We start from the raw sequence: 24,186 nt of genomic DNA on the forward strand, positions 1-24,186 counted from the left end.
GATCAGTCTGACCCCCTGTATCTCACAGACCATGAATACCCCCAACACCCATGCATTAAACCCAACAACAGATATTAGACCAAAGTATTACAACCCACAGGAAGCTGGACTATTGTGTGTCACTGACAGAGAACAGGAGGGAAATGAGGTTCACCAAGGCCCTAGTCCTCTGCAATGGCAGGGAAATAAGTTAAATGACATATCCAGATAATCTTTGCAAGTGACCCACATCCCATGCTGCAGAGGAAGGCAAAAAAACCCTGAAGGTCACTGCCAATCTCACCTGGGGGAAAACTGTTTTCCAACCCCACATACAGATATAAGTGGTTCTCAAACTTTTTGTATTAGTGACCCCTTTTAAACACCAAGCATCTGAGTGTGACCCCCCTTAGAAATTAAGAACACATTTTGGATATTTAACACTATGTTAAATACTAAATTTAAACCCTATTACTTAAAATGAATTTACCTTTCTCACTGCTTTTAAATTAAGACTAAAACACTTTTTTATCAAATTAAAAATAAGTGGAAAAGTTATTTTTAAGTAGAATTTTATTTTAATACTTGACAGCAATTAATGACCTGAAGCTGCCAAAAATCAGTGAGGTGGATGATGCGGTTTATTTGACACAAGAAGTTTTATTCTTGGTGTTGTTTTAGAAAGGGTGCATCTGATGTCATACTTCACATGAAGCCAGTTTCGAGATTTCGTCTTTATTCTGAGAAGGCTGGAGAATCCACTCTCGCATTCGTAGGTAGTGGGAAATGGCAGAAGGACTCTCAGGGCCATTCTAGTGGGTATTCACTTGCAACTGAGCACTAAGAAGAAGTGAGCTGTAGCTCACGAAAGCTCATGCTCAAATAAACTGGTTAGTCTCTAAGGTGCCACAAGAACTGGTTTGGAGGCAGCTGTGTGAATTTTGCTTTCACTTCATCATCATTGATCAGGTTGACAAACTGTTCCTGTGTGTGAATATCTTCAGTAGGTAACTGCTCAGCTGTCACACTGAAAGCGTTCTTCACCAGGGAATGAAGAGCTTCTGGTAGCGCTGGGAAGTAGTGTGAGAACTCTTCATGAAGGGCTCTCAAATGTTCACTGATTGCTGACTTAAGAGCACTATCAATGTTAACTTCCTCCTCCTCCTCACTGAATGAGGAAAGTGTCAGAAACATGCCGTATCTGTCTGTGTCCAGCTTCCTGCATCACAGATCCAACTTCATCTGGAAGGCTTTGATTTTATTAGTCAGGTCTATTAATGTTGAACGTTTTCCCTGAAGTGACAGATTGAGATCATTAAGGCTACCAAAGATATCAACTAGGTATGCCAAGCAGAGAAGCCATTTCTTGTCACTGAATATTTTGTTCAGCTCTTGTTTCTGTTTTCGCAGGAAAAACTCTGCCATCTCTTCACGGAGTATAAAAACGCTCTTTAATGCACGTCCTCTAGAAAGCCATCGGACTTGAGTATGGAAAAGCAGAACTTCATATTCACCACACATTTCATTGCAGAGCTCTCGAAAGAGACCACTGTTCAGAGCATGAGCTTTAATGTAGTTCACTGCTCATGTAACAACATCCACCACAGCACTCAGGCATATTGGCAATGTCTTTGCAGCTAGGACTTGACGATGGATTCCACACAATCACATTAGTGAGTTACAATCACATTAGGTGAGACACACTTTACCTTCTGCTGAAAGCCAGACCATGCACCCATCATTGCTGGAGCACCATCAGTACAGATACCACAAAGATTTTTCCATTCAATGCCATTGCTTTTGAAAAAAGGCATTTACCTTATTGAAAATGTCCTGTGCTGTTCTGGTTGTTTCAAGTTGTTCACAGAAACAGAACTCATCCTTAATATCCCCGGCATTAACATACTGGACAAATGCAATCAAGTGTGCGCAGCGAATAACATTAGTAGTTTTCATCAAGTTGCAGGCTGAACATACTGAAAGCAGAATTTTGTGTACAACTTGCTTTTTGATATCGTCAGGCATCTCACATATTCTGCGTATCATGGTATCATTAGACAGAGAGCATATTCTGTTTTCTGGCAGTATCCTTGCCAACCATAAGTGCCACAATCTCTTTGCATGCTGACAGAATAAACTCCTCACCTACTGTATGCGGCACTTTGGTACGGGCAGCTCGTAGTGACACAACAAAAGAGGCCTCCACAGCTGAGGACGTTTGCGATCGGAAACTTCCATCAGCATCAAGCCTGACCGCCTTTTGTTGCTTCTTGTCTGCGTTTGAAAAAAATCCACATTTCGATTTTTATGCTCAGGATGTTTAGTTTCAAGATGTCGCTGCACTTTGCATGGTTTCATTGATTCAGCAGACAAAACTTCACAGCAAATTACACATTACAGTTTTTCAATACCAGAGGTAATGATACTGGTAAAACCAAGTATAATGTAAGACTCGAGATACTTTTGTTTTTTAGCGGTTTTAGCAGTACAACTGGCCATTATTTTCAGGAGAAAGTTTGCACTTTTGTGTCTGACTGTTAATTAATAAAGTACTTGTTCAGCTGCGAATCAAGCCCTCTAATGTTGTCTCAGTACCAGGGCCAGCCATAGGAAAAATGGCGCCCTGGGCAAACTTCTATTTGGTGCCCTTTCTCTGGAGGTGGAGCAGCGCTGGAGGTGGAGTTGGGGGTGGAGCAGAGTTTGGGGTGGATCTGGGCTGGAGGAGCTTGGGGCTCTGAGGTTGGCACATGGTGATGATGATGGCTCACAACCAAGTGCCTGGCCGGGCTCACAGCAGGTAGCAGGGCTCGGGGCTGACAACCCTGTGTGTGGCAGGGCTGGAGGTTAACCTCGTGCCCGGCAGATCACCCGGCTGATAACTCTCAGCATGGCCGGGCTCCCCCTGACAACCCAGTACAGGGGTTGGGGCTCACAGCGTCCTGGATGCCCCACCTCAGGGCTCAAAGCCCCGCTCCTGGCCAGGGTTGGGGTCTAGGCCCACAGCCCCATGGGGGGGTCAGAGTCAGGGTTCGCAGCCCTGTGCCTGGATGGAGCTAGAGCCCCGGTCCTGGCCAGGGTCGGGGTCGGGGCTCGCAGCCCCGCGTCCCTGTCGGGGTCGGGGCTCGCAGCCATGCGTCACAGTCAGGGCTCACAGCCTGGGTGCAGGTGTCAGGGCTTGCAACTTGCAGCCGCATGCTGGGGTCAGGGCTCGCGACCCACAGTTTGAGAACCAATGAGTTAGATCCTCAGCCAGCCAAGCACCTGAGAGAGAGAATGCTCAGTGCCACCTCAGAGCCCTGGCCCACTCCGCCCTATGTCCCAACTCCAGCAACACCCATCCCTGATATTTCAGAAGGAGGAGATTAAAAAAAAACAACAACCCAGAACATAGTGGCCGGCTGAAACCTTGAAATATGAGCATTAGCAACATAAGACAAACTAGAAGTGAGGCCCTCTATCATCACAAGCGACCCCATCATACAATTCTACTGTTAAATTTGTCCAGTTCTCTCAAAACTAATTAAGTTATTTGCCGGTACAACTCCTATTGGGAGGCTGCTCTAGAACCTCACTCCTCTCATGGTTAGAAACTTTCTTCTAATTTTCAGCCTAAATTTGTTCATGTTCAGTTTATAACTATTTATGCTTGTGCCAAGATTAACACTTTGGCTTTAAAGATATGAATAGAAGTGGAGGAGACAGGCTAGGAATAACATCCAGAAGTCTGGCTGAATATAAACATGTACTAGTAAATGGCTACCCCAGGATACTTCTTAATGAAAAAGAGAAAAAAGTATAGTTAAATGCTTGCTACCCAAGTTTTAATATCTCCCAAAATCTTCCAATGAAATCAACAGAGAAGAATCTTCCACTGAATGAATGTAAGAATGTTTTATTGTGTAGAAGTTTTCAATGAAACTACCCAAGTTTTCCATACCTCACAATACTGAACTTTTTCCTTTTGGGATCCTTAAAGGAAGAGAATATTCTCAAAACTAACTTACATGAATCCCTGTAATAATCACCTAGTACTCTGAATAAAACCCTTTTTCTTGTCAGACTGGCATGGATTCAATCACATATACTGTGAGAAGGCCTGACTGTACCTTTTAACTGTACATTAAGGCAGCTTTAGATTTGTTCCATCTCTAACACAAATCTGGCATTATCTTCCTCATGATAAAGAAATGTATTTATGCCCTACACAAACTATGTTTGGAGGATACACCTCAGCGCAACCTTTCCCAAGTCTATAAAGTGTGTTTCCCATCTCTGCCCCTACCATTGAGTTTTTATTACAAGAGCAAAGGAGCATTAAAGACAGCAGGCAAAAACCAAAAGGAAGGAAAACACATCTGCTCAGGTTATCAGAATTCTGGTCAAGCATAGGCCTTTTGCTTCTACTGGAAATGTTTTTTGCCTGGGCACAAGTCATTTATTAGGGACTAGGAAGAGAGGAGGATCAGTACTAAAAACTGCTTATTACAAAAAATACTAGAACTATTACTTTGAAGTGATTGTCTCATTTTGCAGCTGTCTTATTTCCTATCTCATTGCTTCACTGTGCTGAGGAAATTCCAAGGAATTGGACATGGCAGTTTATTCAAAACACCGGTATTGTAATGATATGAAAAAAGTATCTCGGGAACACTATCAAATGACCTCGATGGTATGTACAACATTTGTTACAAACTAGGAAAATTTGTAAAAATACTTCTGATAGGATTGATTGTATTATTCACTGCTCCACCTACCCCAAACAAAATTGCCAGTTATTAAAATGACAACTTCTGTACATGCAGTTTCTTAATTCTTTCCTCGGTCCCCTATAGCAATAGCAATCTTAGAATAATACATTGTAAGTCTTTATGGATCAATAACGTGCAAGGATAAAACACTGCCATCTAACTACTGGTATTTTTATCTCCCTATTCATAATGCTCTTTGACAAGCACACTGGCAGTATAATTTCTAAATAAGGTGGGAGAAGAGAGGGGGAAGAACTATCCAGCACACATGTTTTTCACACACACAGCACCATAAATAGCATGAAAATCTTAAATAAGGTAATGATTCTGAACAGCACAGGATATTGGTGAACTATGTCTATCCCAATGCAGTTAATGTCATTTGCAGAGTATTCCAGAAAAATGTGATTCAAGAATCTACTCAGACACCATGGAACTATTTATGAAGTTATTTATGAGAAGAGCCTTCTTCATACTGTCAGGCTTACGATATCTCCACTTGAACGAAGATGTATTTTGTGTCTTTTAAGGTTTAAAGACTTAGTCAATAGTTATACTTTGCAAGATGTTTTCCTGTGAACATTTAAAGAACGTATTTTTATTTGAACATTACAATTTTGATTTGCCTTGATTTAAACCAAACATTGCTCATACTAAAATATACGTCATTCTGTCACTCAAAACCTACTCATGACATTCCTTCCTATAAGAGTCCTGTTATTTTTATTTAAAGAACTATATTCTGTAAAACCATTTAGAAAATCTATTTCTGCATCATATTTTGTCATCTACTTTTAGCAACCTGTATATAAACTTCTACATCATTTACTGTCAAAACAAACTGATGAGAAAGCTGTTCAGCTTCAATGTTCCTCTAAAATATTCAACTCCTGACAGTGCAGTAAATGATTCTTAGAAAATAAGATTAAAAAAAATAGTTTTGCTCACTGAAATTTAGAGTGCAACAACAACAAAACAAAGATTATTTTTACTTGAATTTATCTTGATGCAGGCAATATAAAATCAACTATGCCTTGCAGAGCCTCACAGCCCCAGTAGCGAGGTAGTAGGCACTGGGCCTCATGGAGAACTTTGAAGCACAGCACTACTGGAGCCTGCTGGGAGCCCTGAGCCAACCCACAGATGTGCACCCCTCTGAACAAGCCCAGCTAATGCAATGACATGGACAATCAAGCTGTATGTCATAGAATCATAGAATATCAGAGTTGGAAGAGACCTCTGGAGGTCATCTAGTCCAACCCCCTGCCCAGAGCAGGACCAATCCCCAACTAAATCATCCCAGCCAGGGCTTTGTCAAGCCTGACCTTAAAAACTTCTAAGGAAGGAGATTCCACCACCTCCCCAGGTAACGCATTCCAGTGTTTCACCACCCTCCTAGTGAAAAAGTTTTTCCTAATATCCAACCTAAATCTACCCCACTGCAACTTGAGACTATTACTCCTTGTCCTGTCATCTGCTATCACTGAGAACAGTCTAGATCCATCCTCTTTGGATCCACCTTTCAGGTAGTTGAAAGCAGCTATCAAATCCCCCCTCATTCTTCTCTTCCGTAGACTAAACAATCCCAGTTCCCTCAGCCTCTCCTCATAAGTCATGTGTTCCAGACCCCTAATCATTTTTGTTGCCCTTCGCTGGACTCTCTCCAATTTTTCCACATCCTTCTTGTTGTGTGGGGTCCAAAACTGGACACAGTACTCCAGATGAGGCCTCACCAATGTCGAATAGAGGGGAATGATCACGTCCCTCGATCTGCTGGCAATGCCCCTACTTATACATCCCAAAATGCCATTGGCCTTCTTGGCAACAACAGTATACTGTTGACTCATATCCAGCTTCTCGTCCACTGTCACCCGTAGGTCCTTCTCTGCAGAACTGCTGCCTAGCCATTCGGTCCCTAGTCTGTAGCGGTGCATTGGATTCTTCCTTCCTAAGTGCAGGACTCTGCACTTGTCCTTGTTGAACCTCACCAGATTTCTTTTGGCCCAATTCTCCAATTTGCCTAGGTCCCTCTGTATCCTATCCCTACCCTCCAGCGTTGTTAAGTATTGGGATTTTTCTAGTCAGTTATGCTTCAAAAATAGTGTATAGGGTAAAGCACCTTCTTTGCTTCCATATAGATATTCTAGCTGTACAACTGAAAGACAATCTAGGCCAACTTTTCTGAAATGAAAAGTTTGGGGTATTAAATATATGCACCATCCTTTGGAACCTCTTCAGTGGGCCTTTAGGCATCTTTGCAATACAAGTAAATAAATAGTAGGGGGAACAATTGCCAGTTTAGTTTAAATGCAATCAAAGAACAGAATAAATATAGTTCAAGTGCTCTATGCCAAAACATCTACTCCACAGTCAAAGGAATCTTTTTTATTGCCTGTTTTCAAGTCACGTAGGAATATGTGGGATATAATTCCTGCTTGGTCACATACGTTACACTATTTTAAGAGCAAATTATCAACTCTTCAGGGCAGTAATTATGTGTCTGTGTGTTTGGAAATTACTAACCACATTGTTGGCATTTCCAGAATACAAAAGGCAGCAGCAATAATACAGATACTGTATACTGAAAGTCAAGAGTAAATCTGAACAGAAAACAGAAGTTACTTAAACAAAGAAAAACTAAGTGGAACAAAATGAAGTTGCAATTTTTGCTCAGAAACATTGTTAATGTTAAGAGATTTCTCTACTACATGCTTTTATTAAAAATTTTCAGTATCTTAAGAAAATAAATTTTCATATAGTGAGTCATGTCTGAGCTCACAATCTAGGGACAGTCCAACAGAGTTTAGGAGAATGGGAACAACAGGCAATTTAAATACAGGCCTAAGAGAACTATCTATCTGCTCCTCAGTATTGTTAACTCCAAGCATTCAAAAGTCATGACCTTGACTTAAAAATCGCGAGATTGTTAAAAATAGTAAATTGGGTTTCTTTTACTAAGGGTTGTTTGTTTGTTTTTAGTCCTTAGTTCACGGTTGTAGGCTTTACTTTCCAACCATAAGAGGCAGAAGTTTACTTTTTAAAAAAAGCTGATATTCTAACACTGTCACATGACTCCAGCAGCTGGGACTTTAAGAAAAACACCAATCACGAGACTCTGAATGAAGCCATGGGAGCTGAAAAAAAACTGATTCCCACCCTAACAAAATTCAAGTTCAGTTTCTGTTTTTCTCATCTACTATTTGGTAAATTTCTCAACAGCAGGGAGCAGAATCCCCGGTTTTCCTTATTTTGAGGTTTGATTTGTCATCTGTAATAGAAACCTAAACTCATGTCTTGGCAAGTACAGAAAGGAACAACAGATTTTCAAATACTTTATTTTAAAGTTTATCTATCTGTACGTTATATTTATAGGCTAATTCTACTTTAAAAGTATTGTTTCACTTTTAAACATCTCTTAATTCAATCACAGAATCTCATTCAAAAAATATTATCCTATTAGCTATGCTTTCATATATCTCAATTAAGCTACTCTGATTAAGGGCTAATGCAACTTATTTAAAGGTTAACTGCAAACCAAAAAAGAAAACTGAGTTAAGTATAGATCTGTGTGTCAAATATTCACACTAATCAAATTGTTTGGACAGGACAGGACAGGAATCATTTTTAAAAATAAATAAATCTCTTCCCCCAAAAAATATTACCAGCACTTTGCTATTCACTTGAACATATCATTGCATGACATCACTAAAAGGACAAATCTAATTCCAAACTTGCAATCAATCCATAGTGTATGTTCACATTTAAGAAACACATTCATGCTACGATATTTATATTCCAGGACAGTCTTATTTTATGTAATTTTTATATTTCGGGCCACAAGCCTGGGATGGGGGAATAATTTTCAGACTCAAAAGAACCCATTGTTGTAATTTCGCTGCTATGTTGAGGGATCTACACAGACTCCCCTAATCAATATGTGTATGTAAATATGTATATACAAAAAATGAGAGATAGAAGTGAAAAGCCAGGGACCAACTATGTGGTACTGCTAAGTGCGCAGCACTTTTGAAAATCAGGCTACTTATTTAAGAGTGTAACTCTGGACACTCATTTTTAAAAAAAGTCTTAGCCATAATAATCATTTGCAATTATATGAAGTGTGTAAAGCAGGAAGAGTATAAACATAAAGGAGAGGAATTATTTAGGTTGCTACAAATTTATATAATTAGGAATTATGGAAGAAAAATATTTGGCTGAATATCAGCAAACAAATGGACACTGACATTAGATTGTGGAATAATTTCACTGATAAAGTGACATAAGTTTCATTGTCTCAGACCATTAAAACTAAGCTGGACAAAGAAGTAGAAACATACCGTAGGTACCAGTGCTGTGCTGGGAGCACTTAGATGGTGATGGGCACCATCAAAACATAAGTCCTATAGACTAGATGATTTAATAGTATTTTCCCATTTCTAATTTGTGAGATTAATAAAAAATATCAGCAAGAAGCTGATATCCAAAATTTCCCCAGTTGTTTTTCTGAAATTAGAATGAGAAGTAGATAACCTGAGTTCTTCCGTATGCACATCCTGCCTGTAAGATTCACAACACAGATGATATTAACAGCTCACCCACATCCTCTGCCCTGCTCTCTCTGGGTCTACTCTGGTTAACAAGATGAAGACTGGGTGGGTGAGGATGCAAATGGCCCCACTTCTAACCTCGTAGAATTTACCCAGAAAAGATAATATACCTTCCATGTAATCATGTGTGGTCAGGGAACCCCTAGTAATGCGGCATTAATGGGATCTGCCAGGTCTGAAAGAGGTCTCTGCACGACTTTACCCTGAGAGAAAACTTTGCTTTTCCCTATTTCCACTAGGATAATTTGAAAGAAAGAATTTCCATGAAGCAATCCTGAGAGAGGTTTTTTCCAAAAGAACCCACTACCATGTCTTTTCACAAGGAGGAAGCAATTTAGCCCATGGTATTGAAAAAAACCCACAAATTCTAAGGCCCTGTTTTCAAGCACATGTAAATTGCCAGGAAAATGGCCCTCTGTGCCAAATTTTTTCATGCATGTTCTGAGTTCAAAGGCTGTATTCTCTTTGTGGAGGAAGTTTGACAAACTTCAATCCAGCCATTAGCCAGTAATCAGGTAATGAAAAAAAATTCACACCTTAGTTATTAAAGACATTTTTGTACTCAAACACATTTGTCTGAATTTCAACTTCTGATTGTATAACAGTTCTCAAGCTTTTCCAAGTTTGAAAAAACTGTGGTTAAAAATTATGAAACAAATGAAAACCAACATATATTGTCTGTTTAGAACCTGTACTGTGCTTATCAGTCTCAGTGTGCATCAGAAGCTTGTATATATTTGGACAGCAAAGCACTGAAATAATTCATGTAGCGATTATACATTAATATAAATGCAGTATGTTGAATGTGTGATCCCACGCATATTTGCTAATATTGTAATAAACTCTGTGCATTAATATCACTGTGCAACTATTCCCATAGACTTCCTTTAAAAACCAAATGTGGCAAATGCAAAAAATTACACTGGTATAATCATAACATTAAGATTTTGCACAAAAAAAATTACAAAAAACACAATTTTCACACACAACAATCTTCTTCAAATATTGCATAGACACAAATACTGGCTAATGGCTTGAATCAAGGAAGAAAGCAGGAGACCTATGTGGGTACAAGTATTTACACATAAATGTTTTAACTGGACACAGACTAAATTAAATATTTGTTGACCAATTTGTCTTAACACAACAGTATATCTTATAAAAAAAATCTCAAAATGGCTCACGGAGAGGAGGAAAGGATAAAGCAGAAAACGGTCTCTAATAAAACTGTCCAATAGCCAAACAACATTATGCCACAAATTCCATATTATTTCTAATTGACCAGTCACCTTTACAGGAATAATAGATGCATATGATTTATTGCATTCGATATTAATAAGATTATGATAATCAATAAAGTCAACCAAGTATAATAGCTCTCTTTTCAATTAGCTTTGATTTCTTTCCTAAAATGAAAAGTAAAGTGAAAACTATTTCAGTTATTGGAAACTGCTACATGATATGCACCTGATTATAGATGGCAAAGCTAAAAGTGTAAAATAAAATTTATTTATTGAGAGAAAAGATTTGAACAAGGTTACACACAAGGTATTTATATGGATGCTATTAGAAAGAATAAAAAACTTGACTTTTACAATACTGTACTCTCAGAAAGTATACAAACTCTCAGATATACCAACCCAAAAAGTCAATATCAATAGTAGATAGCTCTCAAAGGACACTATTCATTTTTTTAAATGAATAATCAAAAGTAAAATATCCAAGGGCATGCATTAAAATGGCTGTTTTGACCACCACTCATGCTCTCTTTGAATTCAACAAGAGTTTTGCCATGGACTTCAAAAGACAGCAGGATGGATCCTTCACCTCTCAATTTCATGGATTGGGCTAAATGGAATATATAAAATTTCTAATTTTAAGGAACTTTTACTCAAAATTATACAGTATTCTTAAAAAAAAATCTGTATATACCTTAGTACAGAAAAAGGTAGGGGAGGGAGAAAATGTGGTGCCTTTTCTACTGCCCTTTATGATGAACAAAGAAAGCTAAAAAATTCCCCTAAAAAGAATGGGAGTTCCTGATGATTTTTTCTCCATAAGGAATTCAGACTTTGTTTACTTTGTTCTCCCTTGCACACTCTGTGGATGATTTGAGAACTACACTAGGAAGATTATGACATAGCAAGTATTTAGGAAGTGATATCTGAGCAAGAGGAAGAACTTTAAGTTTTTGTCTATACTAGAAAAAAACATCAGTTTAGCTTAAGTGATTTAAAAGTTGATTAGTTAAATCAACAAACTCCTGACACACATACAAATATGTTTAAGCTTTGCTTAAATTGGTTAAGCTTGCATTGGTTCTTTACTGACTTAATCTAAACTGAGTTACGCTGATTTAAGTGTGTCTCCATGAGGGGCTTGCATCAGTTTAACCAGACTGATTTTTTTCTCAATGATTTAGTTTAAAGTGGTGCAATTTTCTAGCCTCTGTTTAAAATCCTGGGATTTTTTGTTTGTTTATTTTTATATTTGTTAACACCCACATAATTCAAATGTTTGACAAGCCCTTTGGTGAAAATATTTTTTTTTTAACAGTTCAACATCCACCAATTAAATTAGGCTGGGAAAGTTTACAGTTCTTTAGACCTCTAAATAGACCATGCCCCACCATGCCATTCCCAAATAGGAAATAATATTCCTTATATTTCTAAGGTAAAACAAGAAGAAAAAAATATTAAAAAAAGAACCAAAACCAACTTCCGTGTCTTTAGATACCATACACACAAAAAACAGAATAGAAAAAAGGGGGACAAACCCAATCTAATTTTCCTTTGTTGGTCACATTTAATGATGGAAAAGGAACAATTACCACTAGGTTTACTACAGAAAATGAACAATTTAACAGAAAAAATTATTGATATAATACTAGTAAAATAGTTGATTGTTTTAATAAGTGCCATATCAAGTGCAAATTACCATTAATGCAACTCCAAAGGACATTTCAAAAACAAAGGAAATATAAAATTTTACGTTCCAACTGTACCATATGTTGTTCCTCTGGATAAATGCATAGCTTAGTAAATCACTGATTAAAGGGCCAATCCTGAAAATCTTACATATGCACGAAGTACTTAAATGAGAAGCCTCATGCAGATGAATGAGACTGCTCACATGAGTAAGCACTACCTCTATGAGTAAGGTTTTGCAGGATTGGGATCAAAGCTATAAAATGTAAAACACAGGATGTGTGCCATAAAACACAGGATGTGCAACGCCGCTGACCTAATGTTGCTGAAGGAAACTTTGACTTTTGAAATTCCTGCCATTTTGTGATTTTAAGTGTTAAACCTCAATGCCATATTAGTTTTTCATTCCATTTTTATAAAAGAAGGGGGGCGGGGAAGAGATGCCTGTGCTTAATATGTTACCATTCAAATGGTAACAATTAGAATTTGCAGTTAATATCTCTGAGATGAGGAGGTTGGGGAGGGCTGAGTTCACACCATTGATGCTGCAATTCGGCAATTAAATAGTCCCCATTTTTATATATCTGTATCTTAGCAAGTAAGAAAGATAGAATTTTTTTAAATGACAGCAGAACGTTGGAGAATTGAGCAAAAATTGTAGGGAAATCACAAGATCATGGGATATGCAGTTTTCAGAGGCCCACAATTTTCTCCTTTCCTGATGTTAATATGGTGAAGAGCTTGGAGGATTTCTCTCTCTATTTCAATGAGAAAGTTATAATTTTTTCACACAATTATTCCAGCAACAACCTTCTGTGCTATAAAAATGACCAGGAAAAAAAATTGTGCGCGCTTATTTTCAATAGGGGGGGAATATTTCTTCTGCCTCACACAACTCAAAAATCGCTTGACCATTTTCCTTCAAATATTAAAAAAAAAAAAATTACCTTTCATCTGAGAACATGCATGGAAAATTTCGGCAGAAAATTGTTTATTCAGAAAGTTATGAGTAAGTGAAAGCAAGTTTATAACGTTGCAAAACACTTTCACTTAGCTACTGTATTCACTACTAAGGAACTTATGTACGTGCAAATTGGTCAACTTTAAAAACAAGTATTTTAAGATTTCTGTTAATTATAGTTAGACCCATAATAAAAGACTAAACATAATTCAGAAAAAATGTACCATACATATAATCAAGCTATTAATTTCGCAATTAAGCTCATTTTGACTATTAAGCAGTATTTATCCAGTCCATAAAATATTTAGGTCCTTTCTGTTTGTCAGTATTTTAGGTACTTACCTGCTTCAGTCAGTTGTCATTACAATTACACAAGGTTCAGAGTTAATAATCTTGCCTTACTCTGTGAGAAGTCAACTTTAACTTTAAAACACCCTATTTCTTCATTTTCTTAACTTTTCTGTCATTTACTTTTCTTTTGAGAGTGTTATTGTTTATGTGTTTATGACTTATTTTCATTTCTGAAAATATTTTTCCTACCACACTAATCTTTTATAAAAACATGCTTGAAATATTTTGAAATTTTAATTCAAGTATTCAAATAATTTTATTATAACTCAGATGGAATACAACAGAAGATGAATTATGACACTATGTCCTGGCCATGAAGCTTGTGTTCAATGTGTTCTACGTTAATTTTTGTTTAGATAAAAAATGCATTTAGTGCAAACACACACACAGACTTCTTGCTAACAATCCATAACCGTTTAATCATATACTTGATTGCTGGACATCAAGGCTGAAGATAACATCTCTTGAACTATATATCAATGCAAATGTAGAGTCACGAAACAGCTTTATATTAGCAAGTAAAATGATTTTTCTACAAATACCACAAGTTTAAACCAGGAAAAATTGTTAAGCTTCTGTGTGGAAGCTTATGTCAAAATAGCCATAAAATATAAAATAATATAAAATAATTTTATAAAATAATTTCTTTCATCATTTCTTCTTATTTCAACTTTTGAAAACTTTAAATTTCTACTATTCTCATTGCTGAACATCATTTGTTATTTTTTACACTGACTTAAAACCAGATGTCCTATTTTATACACTAAACAAAATGAAGTGTTATGACTGTAAAAGTTCTATATTTTTGTTTTACTAAATGAAGCATTTTAACTGACTTTACTCAAGGGAAATGGTAAATTTCCTATTTAGATTTTTTAAATGTTCATTATGCTAACCTGAACATTCATAAAAGGCCTAGTAAAAATCCTCACATAAAAGAAGAACTGCACATAAACTATAATTACTTTATAAACCACAATAGGTTTTGTTTGTTTTAAAGTAAAACACATTAGTCCATAGTACAGACTAATAGCCTGCACACTCTTTCAAAGAAACAGCACCAGGCAAAATTTTAAATAAAATATTTGTGCCATATTATTTATTAAAAATATATTTAACTCACTTTGGTCTGAGATTACAGCACTATATGTACAATATACCCAATTTCAGGTGAAAGTGAATTTTTTTACAAGCAATTTGCAAACAAGTTCTCAAAGTCCATTGAAAAACAGAAGGATCTTCTTAAAAGAAAACACTTACTTTCATGATAACAAAGAATGTACATGTGACGAATGGAGAGTTTTGTTCAGGGTTTTTTGGGGGGAAAGGTTGTGTACTTTATGCAGTACTTCATTTCTAACTTCCTGTTTTATTAAAGATATTTTATTAATAAGAGATCACTATGCTAGGAATACTTGCTATTTAAGAAACACAACCTAAAAGGAAAAGGACTAACCTCTCAGAGACCCAAAAGCACGGATTTATTTACTGTACATTACTAATGTATAAGGGTTCAGATTTTGATACAGTCCTAGCACTCACTTTGATGTCTCAGTAGAAAAAAAATACAGATCCTTTTGTGCCTCATCTTAAAGAGCAACATATATTTTTAATGCCTTTTTGACAGAAGCAAATGTCAGTTTAGACTTATTGCATGCTGCCCTATGGATAAGATATGGGATGCTTGTAAATATATTTGATATCTATTATCAGTCACACACTTCCTATTTCAACCTTAAAAATAAATAAAAGCATTCAATGGAAATCCATATTTAATAAAAGAAATCATAACTATATTAAGAAGGGAGCCATTTTCAAAGCAATGTGCTCGATTTTAACTCCTGACACCTATTGACTTTATAGAAAGAGAGACAAACTACAAAAGCTTGAAAGATATAAGCAGGCATGGTATAGATCGAGGATGATCAGATATATGCAAAGATAAAAAATACAGTGAAGGCTTTAAACATTTTCTGTCTCTCATTTTCTTCTGTCCATCAAAACAGCAGCAGAGAATTTAGTTTGCCTCTGCTACTTCTGATAGTGTTCCCAACTAGCAAAACTGTGCCATTTATAAGAATGCATCACAAAACCAATGATATACGTGAGATATATAAATGATATTTTCATTGTCTAGACAGAGGACAAACTCCCTCATACATTTCTACCACAACTTCAACAACCATCACCCATCTATTAAAAACTCTCCCTGGAACACTCCCACCCTAGCATCAACTTCCTGGACACCAGAATCAGCTTCAACAATGGAACCCAACAGATAACTATATATAAGAAACCCATGCATCACCACCATATTATTCATAGATCCAGTAACCACCCCAAACACACATCAAGAAATCTTATCTACAGCCAGGCATTCAGATACCACCAAGTATGCTCCAGGGAGAACATCCATGATATACACCTTAACACACTCAAAACTGCCTTCATCAAACAAGGACACTCCATCAGAGGAGTAGATTGCATCATGGAACAGCCCACCCAAATATCCCAAGAGAATCTGCTTCAATAAAGAAATAACCTCCCCCGCCCCCACAGACTGCACACCATAGTTGTCACCTACCACCCCACACTGGAACCTATACAGGGTATCATCAAACAACTAGAACCCATACTCAGTGGAGACCCTAACCTGAAAGAAAAAACTTTCTTGAACCCCTTCTTCCAGCCTTCAAACAACCTCCCAACCTCTCCAAGCTCACTATCAGAAGCAAGCTCCCCACAGACCAGAACACACCAATTCAAAGCGGCACCAGACCCTGCCAGAACAACAGATGCAAAACCTGCAGACATATCTCCACTGCTACGATGATCAACACACCATGCAACATTTTCAAGATCCATGGGCTCAACGCATGCCCGTCACAACATATGGTGTACCTCAATGTCCCAACAACTATGTGGGTGAAAGCAGATAATTATTATGCTCTCGAATGAACACACAAAGGAAAATGATAAAAGACAAAAACTGTGTTACCTGTGGATGAAGACTTTTCACAAAGCGATCAGTCTATATCTGACTTATCAGTCCTCCTCCTCAAAGGAAACCTGCACAATACTTTCAAAAGACAAGCTTGGGAGGCTACATTCATAACTTTGTAAGACGCTAAAAATCACAACTTGAACAATGGATTTAGAGCTTATTACAACAAATCTATAACCCAATAACAACCCCCCCACCCCCACACACAGCAGCCTTTTCCCATACCTTCTTTCCCCCCTATGACTCTAGGGGTGTTAATGGGCCACTTCCGTTGAATGGTCCCTTGAAATATGCGTTAACTACTTATCCTAAAACATCTGCTCCACCTTGTATTTAGCTGTGACTCTGAGAACATTTCTCAGACCTGAAGAAGAGCTCTGTGTAAGCTTGTCTCTCTCGCTCTCTCTCAAACAGAGGTTCGTCCAATAAAAGATACTTACCTTGTATCTCTAACACCCTAGGACCAACATGGCTACAACACTGCACACTACAAGAATATAGTCAGCTTGATTGCTGGCCAGAAATGCTAGCCTCACTCAAAATGACCACATTCCTGTAAATTTCACTCTGTTTCTATCCTGGACACAAGTTCTACCCCTAGTTCTTCCACTGACCACTTGTCATGATGACATCATACAAGTCACATTCTATACCTCAGTTTCTCCATAAATGAAGATGACATTAATGTATTTCATAAGCTTGTTATAAGAATTAATGATTACACAACAATGAAAAATATAAAGTTTTATAATTTGTATTAATCCATCATTAAAAAAAAATCAACGCACCAACACATTATAATCCCATTCCACGTGCAATAAAACTAAAAAGTTTCCAGTATTCAAAATGTCTTTGAATGCTTTGAAGAAAATCTGATAACACTCTAAGTAAGTTTATTCATATCCTATGGAAAACTACCTGTGCCACAAATTTAAGAACAAACATTTTTAAAATCTCAAACTAGATAGAATTTAGCAGTATGAATTGCTAGCAACCACTCTTTAGCATAAACCTTATTTTCTCTTTATTCTCCTTCACTATGAACCTATGTCATGGACCCTGAATTAGAGACAAGGTCACATTTCAGGATCTCATTCACTCATGCCTTCATATTAGTCAGCACTGATACTGAGAACATTCCAGTTTATGGCCTGGAGGACAATGCCTAACATTTGTGATAACGTTACATGAAATGTTGGGCAGTAGTGATTGTTTATTCACTTTTCTTAGGTAGTGTTATGTTTACATAGAACATATTTACCTTACCGTTACATTACTTAAGATTCACAGTCTTTCCCACAAAAGTCCAGAATCTAGTAATTCATTTTAAAAAGCCTGCTAGTATTCAAAGCTTTCAGATCCATTTCAGAATGTGAATTATGTTTGAATTGTTTGCTGCTGGGAAAACTAAAACAGTAAGCATCAGGAATTAATTTCACTCATTCATCTAAATGAGCTGTTAACTTTGAAGTCTACTTATAAACACTTAATGTCAACACTGCTTATTATATTAGGAACATTCCAACGACTGCTTTATCTAACACAGTTCGCAATCAATCCATTCCATCCTTCGGAAGATTCCAAGATTTGAATATCCAAATTGGCAAATATTCTCCTAATTATTCTGTTAAATGAGGTGTTTGACATGGCCTTAGATATTACTGCAAAAATTATCATTATACTTCCATTAATTAAAAATTATTGGACACCAACAGTGTGGTGGCTTGCTGAGTTCTGTGACTTCTATAGAGCACTCGTTGCAGCAGCAGAGGTTGTTCAATTCACTTTTCATCTGTTTGTAATTATCCCAACATATTAAAATTGAGTAGGGAGTGGTGGAGAGGAGGCATCATTTTGTGTTTTAAATTGTAAGTTCTTTGGGGGAAGGATAATACCTGCTTTTATGTTTATACAATACCTAGCTTCTTCTAGGTGCTGCTGGAAACAATAACCCACCAACCACATACAAACAATAACATGAGAAAATAGAAATAGAACCAGTTCACACAAATTTCTAACAATCCTTGCCATTAGTTTTTCCTGCCTAAAAGGCAAATATGCATTTATAGTTCCTATCATTTCAGCTGTTTGAAGATATATAGATAAAAGTATACTCCAAAAACATAGCCAAGGGGCTGTTAAAGAAAATCCTAACATTACCACCTATACTAATATATATATTGTACACACACCTTATTTATGTTTGCATTTCAACTTCATCAGTCAAAATAGAAAATGGGACAATGCATACAGATGTTCCTGAAACAACTTTGCATAAATCATTTTAATATATTAACTGAATATTTATCTGTGGTTTGTTTTCTAAGCCATGACAAAAAAAAAATCCCAACTATTTTATATCACCCTCAAGTGTGCTAGACACCTCACAGAAAACATATAAAGAATAGGTCCTGTCCCATAATGTTTATAAACTAATGGATGGATTTGAAACAAACAAGACTATAACATATACCAGGAAGGGGAGCAGTAAGGAAAGACATGGATTTCAGATACACAATTATGATGTTGGGTGTTTATATGTCTTGATAGTCCTTTTGTCTAGTGAAAACACAAACATACGTACATTAGTTTGTGTGCACTCTGTTTCTGTAGAAGCAAATCTATAGTCGTAATTTGAATGAGGCAGACGGAGGCTTGACTAACAGATTCTGAAGGACTATTCGACACATAATAGGCTAAGAGAGATTTGCAAAGATAACAGATTAAAGAGGTCTGTACTTTTTTTTTCCATGATTTCTGCTGGATTTTAGTTAAACTCTTGGCCCTAGGTTCTAAGGTAGACTTGCATGACCTATTTGAAAAATTAGGTCCCTGATTAAACATTTTCAAGGAACTAAAGCGGTATTTGGCCCATGTCACACCTATAAAAAAAGGTACCATCTACCCAAAACCCTCATCATCTCTCGAATCAATTAAGATCTTTTGAATTTAATATTCATGATTAACTCAATGTTATGGAACATTTTTCTTATATTAAATATCTGGGGGTAGTGCTGAAATCAATCACCTACCAGCGTATGAAGAAACGGATCTTGAAATTCATCACAAAACTGTGACACTTGAGTGATTAGTTGTCATAGTTTTGTGACCACTTTCAAGGTTTGTTCCCTCATGCCCAACCAGGTAACAATACAGTTTGAAAGATTATATCTTTGTCAAAATGCCGTCCAAAAAGGAGAAAATATGCACTTCTAATGACTAAAGGGAAGCAATACTCACTATTCACATGCTCACAAAGAAGTGTAGTTGTAGATAATTCAAACGAACTCGTTCACAAATGAAAGTGTCTGTTCTATTAATAACACCTCAAACACACTTTGTATGATTTCCTGATCGTAAAGTACAGCTAAGCATCCCCCAGATCTAAGACATTAAATCCTCTATGTTTCTGGAAGCTGTCTAAAAACCCAGGGACTCCATCCTGCATCTTATATTTGTTAAAACATATGAGGTTAAGAATGATTCTCCATTTGCTGGTATTGTATAAAAATATTGTAAATATAAAGTAACTTATGTGAAACCTCAGTGGTAATCACTTCATGTTTGAGGGCACTGCTGGATTTTGATCATTGGAAAAAACTTTGGCTGAGGCATCTCTTTCTATCCCAGAGCATACTACTCCCACATGGATCTCCAAGGTGCAAGTTGTCTGACAGTCTTTTACTGTTCAGAAGAACTTTCTCCCTTATTGTGGCTACCCTTGGAAATTGAATTATAAAGATGTAGTTGCATTGTTAATGAAGGTCTTCTGCCTAGAACCTTGGTGACTGACTCTTGTGCTATACTTAGACTGGGTTCCATCCTTAGAAAAACCAATCGCTTGTTTCCTTGTCTGTGGAAAAAGATATCTAATAATTTGACCACTTCAGGTTATCTGAACACCTGGGGTGGTTGGTTTTTTGTAAGACTTACCCTGTGAGTTACTCACCAAATAGACCATACATCTGGAAAAAAAAAATTAGAGGAAGTAATTCCTGTGCTTGACCATCACCTTTCTACATTACCAGCCATAAGTGCTTTCTGGTTCCTATGTTCATATTCATGGCTCTCTCAAAAAAATTTACATACCCATTCCTTTAACTAACATAATTTATTAAGCACTATGCACAATTCCAGGAATAAGTTAGACTGTGCTGTTATTTTAAAAACTGTTTGTAATAATCAGTCAAAAGTTGATGACATTTATAAAGACATTTATTTGTTCACTGACTACTCCAGTATTTTCGTACAGTGCTAAATTCCAAACAATACTAGCAAATGAATAATTCTTAACCTTGTATCTTTTAAGTTCAAGTAAGCCCCTTTTCTCTTTAGTTGGAACTTGTGCAAACAGCAGCCTGCCTCTCTCACCAATGCTTTCCTGTTCAAACAAATATCAAAGAGCATCAATAAGTTGCTTGAATAAATTATATCAAGAAACACTACACTGAAAAAGTGCCTTGAACAAGCTAAAATACTTCATTTTATATTCTTACAGGAAGAATTATGGGGTTTGCAGGGTTTATTGTTTTCCAGAAGCCTTACTCTCTTTTTTCTAAATGGCCTATGTTCTATTAGATGTTTGTTTCAATTCACCATATATATCTATATATAATCCCATTTCTTCACGTAGAATATGCTCTGTGTACCACCACCTATTAAGGTTGCCTGACAGTGGGGGGAGGTGAGACAGATGTGATGCAGAGACTGGGTGTGCAGGGAGAACTGGGACTGGCTGGACAAAGACTGGACAAGATACTGGGAAAGGCAAGGACAGTGCAATTGAGCAAGATGAAGGGGATAGGGAATATGGGCAGGAAGGACGACAACTTGGAGGCCAGGAGCGAGAGAGAGATCGGGGTGTGTGAAGGAAGGAACTGGGACTTACTGAGCAAGAAGACAGAGGCGCAGGCGAAAGATCTTGATGAAGGATCAGAATCTGGGGAAGATGGGGAACATATGGGTAATCATAGCAGGGGCAAAGGAAACAAAAAATAATGTAGAAGGAACCCCAAATGAACATCTTAGATGTCTGTATACGAATGCAAGAAGTATAAGGAATAAAACAAGAAGAACTAGAAATTGTAGTGAATAATCACAATTACAACATAATTGCCATCACAGAGACTTGGTGAGATAATTCACATGACTGGAAACGTGGTATAGATGGGTACAGCTTGTTCAGGCAAGACAGGCAGGGGGAAAAAGGGAGGAGGTGTGCTTTTTATATCAAAGATATATACACTTGAACTGAGGTTGAGACAAAAGTGGGAGGCAGATCTGTAGAAAGTCTTTGGGTAAGGATAAAAGAGGTATATAACAAGGGTGATGTCATGGTGGGAGTCCTACTACAGACCACCAAACCAAGAAGAGATGGATGAAGATTTTTAAAAACAACTAACAAAATCATCTAACGCACAGGACTTGGTGATGATGGGAGACTTCAACTATTCAGACATCTATTGGGAAAATACAGCATGGCACAGATTATCCAACAAGTTCTTAAAATGCATTGGAGACAACTTTTTATTTCAGAAGGTGGAGAAAGCAACGAGGGGACAGGCAAGATTTGATTCTGACAAATAGGAAGGACCTGGCTGAGAATTTGAAGGTATCTTGGGTGAAAGCTGTAAATAAATGAACCAAGATCTGAATTATAAATGTTATTCAACATAACAGTACAAATTTAAATCTAGTGCCAACTTAAACCAAAAGTGCAAGCAAAGGTGAGAGGCTCCTAGCTCACATCTGCCCAATATGGCAGTGCCTTGACAGTACCCAGCACAACGTTATTTAAATCCCCCACGACAACTGCATTGTAATATAGCACCCAACATTTACTGGAAGAGGTCCCATCCTCCTGGGATGGGGGTGGGGATCTCACCTGCATCTCAGGGTTTTGTGGATCAAATTAATCCTACCATGGATAGTCAATCTGCTTGGGTCCTAATCAGCATCCTCTGGGGTGTCTTCAGTGCTGTCCAGAATATGTCAGGGTTTGATGATGGCCTCCCCTACAAAAATCCAGTCCAGCTCCTCACAGCAGGCTCAGGACCATACAAACCTTCTCTCCCCCGCAACAGTCGTCATAATCCTCTGTTTTTATAACCCAGCTGGAGCATCTTTCTTTTGTTGTGGCACTAGACCAGGGCCCTAGAGTGTCCCCGTCCTTCATTTGGTTTGATATCCTATCATATATCTTGGCATTCTGGTACCTGGTGCTATGATGGAACTGGACTGTTTCCTCTCCCCAGAGGGAAAGGAAGTCCAAGTCCTCAGCAGGGAACAACTGGGAAGTACAGAGCACAGCTGCTGAATACAGCTGCTGTATAACCAGTATGTGACTCTGGGTGCATGAACTCTCCAGAAGCTGCAATCACAAAGGGCTGTGCATGAGAATTTAAATAGCAAAGCAACATTAGGTCAAGATGACTGCAATAGAAGGCACACAGACAAACAGACAGGCTTATGCAGGTGTGCAGCAATGCAGTAAAGGACAGCAGCCAGAGTACTGCCAGAACGGGAATAGCTTATCTGAATCCACACCTACATTATTGCAGAATAACTTCTTCTGAATTTGAGTAAATTCACTTCCATAGTAGATTAATGAATGTGGAATGTGATGCCAGAAAATTTCTGGGGAAAAGTTTATCTGGACACAAGGCAATTGATTCTGAAAAATACCTGAGTTAACCTGAAATAACTTTCAAGCGTAGACCAGCCCTACATTCTGTTGTCGGAAACTTGCTGGCTTTTATTTCAAATTGTGTTACATTTGAGAAACTAGAAGGTATTTTCAAAAACAGCCAAAATCATGATGAATTCCAACACATTTTTAAGCTAAGGCCTTTAGTGGCTTCTATTCATGGTAAAACTGATATGCCAGTGAGACCTGGATCTCTAAATAAGCTCTCCTCTCCGAAACGAGGTTTGAAGCATTGTATGTAGAAATTCCAGTCAGAAGCAAACACTAAATAGCATCGGTACACCACAGACCCTGTTCCACAACTCTAACCATTACTCCCTCTGCTCTTAACAGCCCTCCTGCAAAACCCATTTACCAATCACTACATCAAACATTCACAATTCCTAGTGATGAGGAAAGAAATAATGCAAAGAGCTCGCAGTGCAGTGCGAGACAGAGAGACAGAGAGCGCGAGCACTCAGCTCAAGAGACAATGTGCTCTGCTCCCTTGATCCTGAGGCAGCTCCCAGTGTAATTTAAGCAACCTGACGTCTGTTCCAAGTCACAACATCTCCCAGTGCCCCAAAAGCTCGATAGTGCAGTTGGTAATCAGCTGGTCATTTGGAAACACAAGCCATGCACCTTTACGCCAACCATGTCTTTATGCCAGCACTAGTGTGAAAGGAGAAGATATTGCAGCCCTAAAGCACTGACAGATCTCTCTACACTGGGGTGATTTTCTCATGACAGAATGTGCCACTGATGCAGTGTAAAGCTGCCACACAATACCCAAGGATCTGGACCAGCATTTCAATGTTTTATTATGGTTCAGCTTTTTTCCTGTCTGTCATCATTCTCTGTCCACATATATAACTGTAGTCTGCAATATTTACATCCAGAGCTCAAGAACTCTAGACATGTAGG

The 24,186-nt window shown here is 37.7% G+C and overlaps 1 protein-coding gene across 9 annotated transcripts in view; it reads right to left on the reverse strand.

The window, feature by feature from the left end:
• The window catches only part of FBXL17 (F-box and leucine rich repeat protein 17), a 475,047-nt gene that overhangs the window by 376,926 nt on the left and 73,935 nt on the right, over positions 1–24,186 (reverse strand). The window lies entirely within an intron of this gene.

Source organism: Chelonia mydas, chromosome 5 (assembly GCF_015237465.2).
Source record: "Chelonia mydas isolate rCheMyd1 chromosome 5, rCheMyd1.pri.v2, whole genome shotgun sequence".
Taxonomy (NCBI): domain Eukaryota; kingdom Metazoa; phylum Chordata; order Testudines; family Cheloniidae; genus Chelonia; species Chelonia mydas.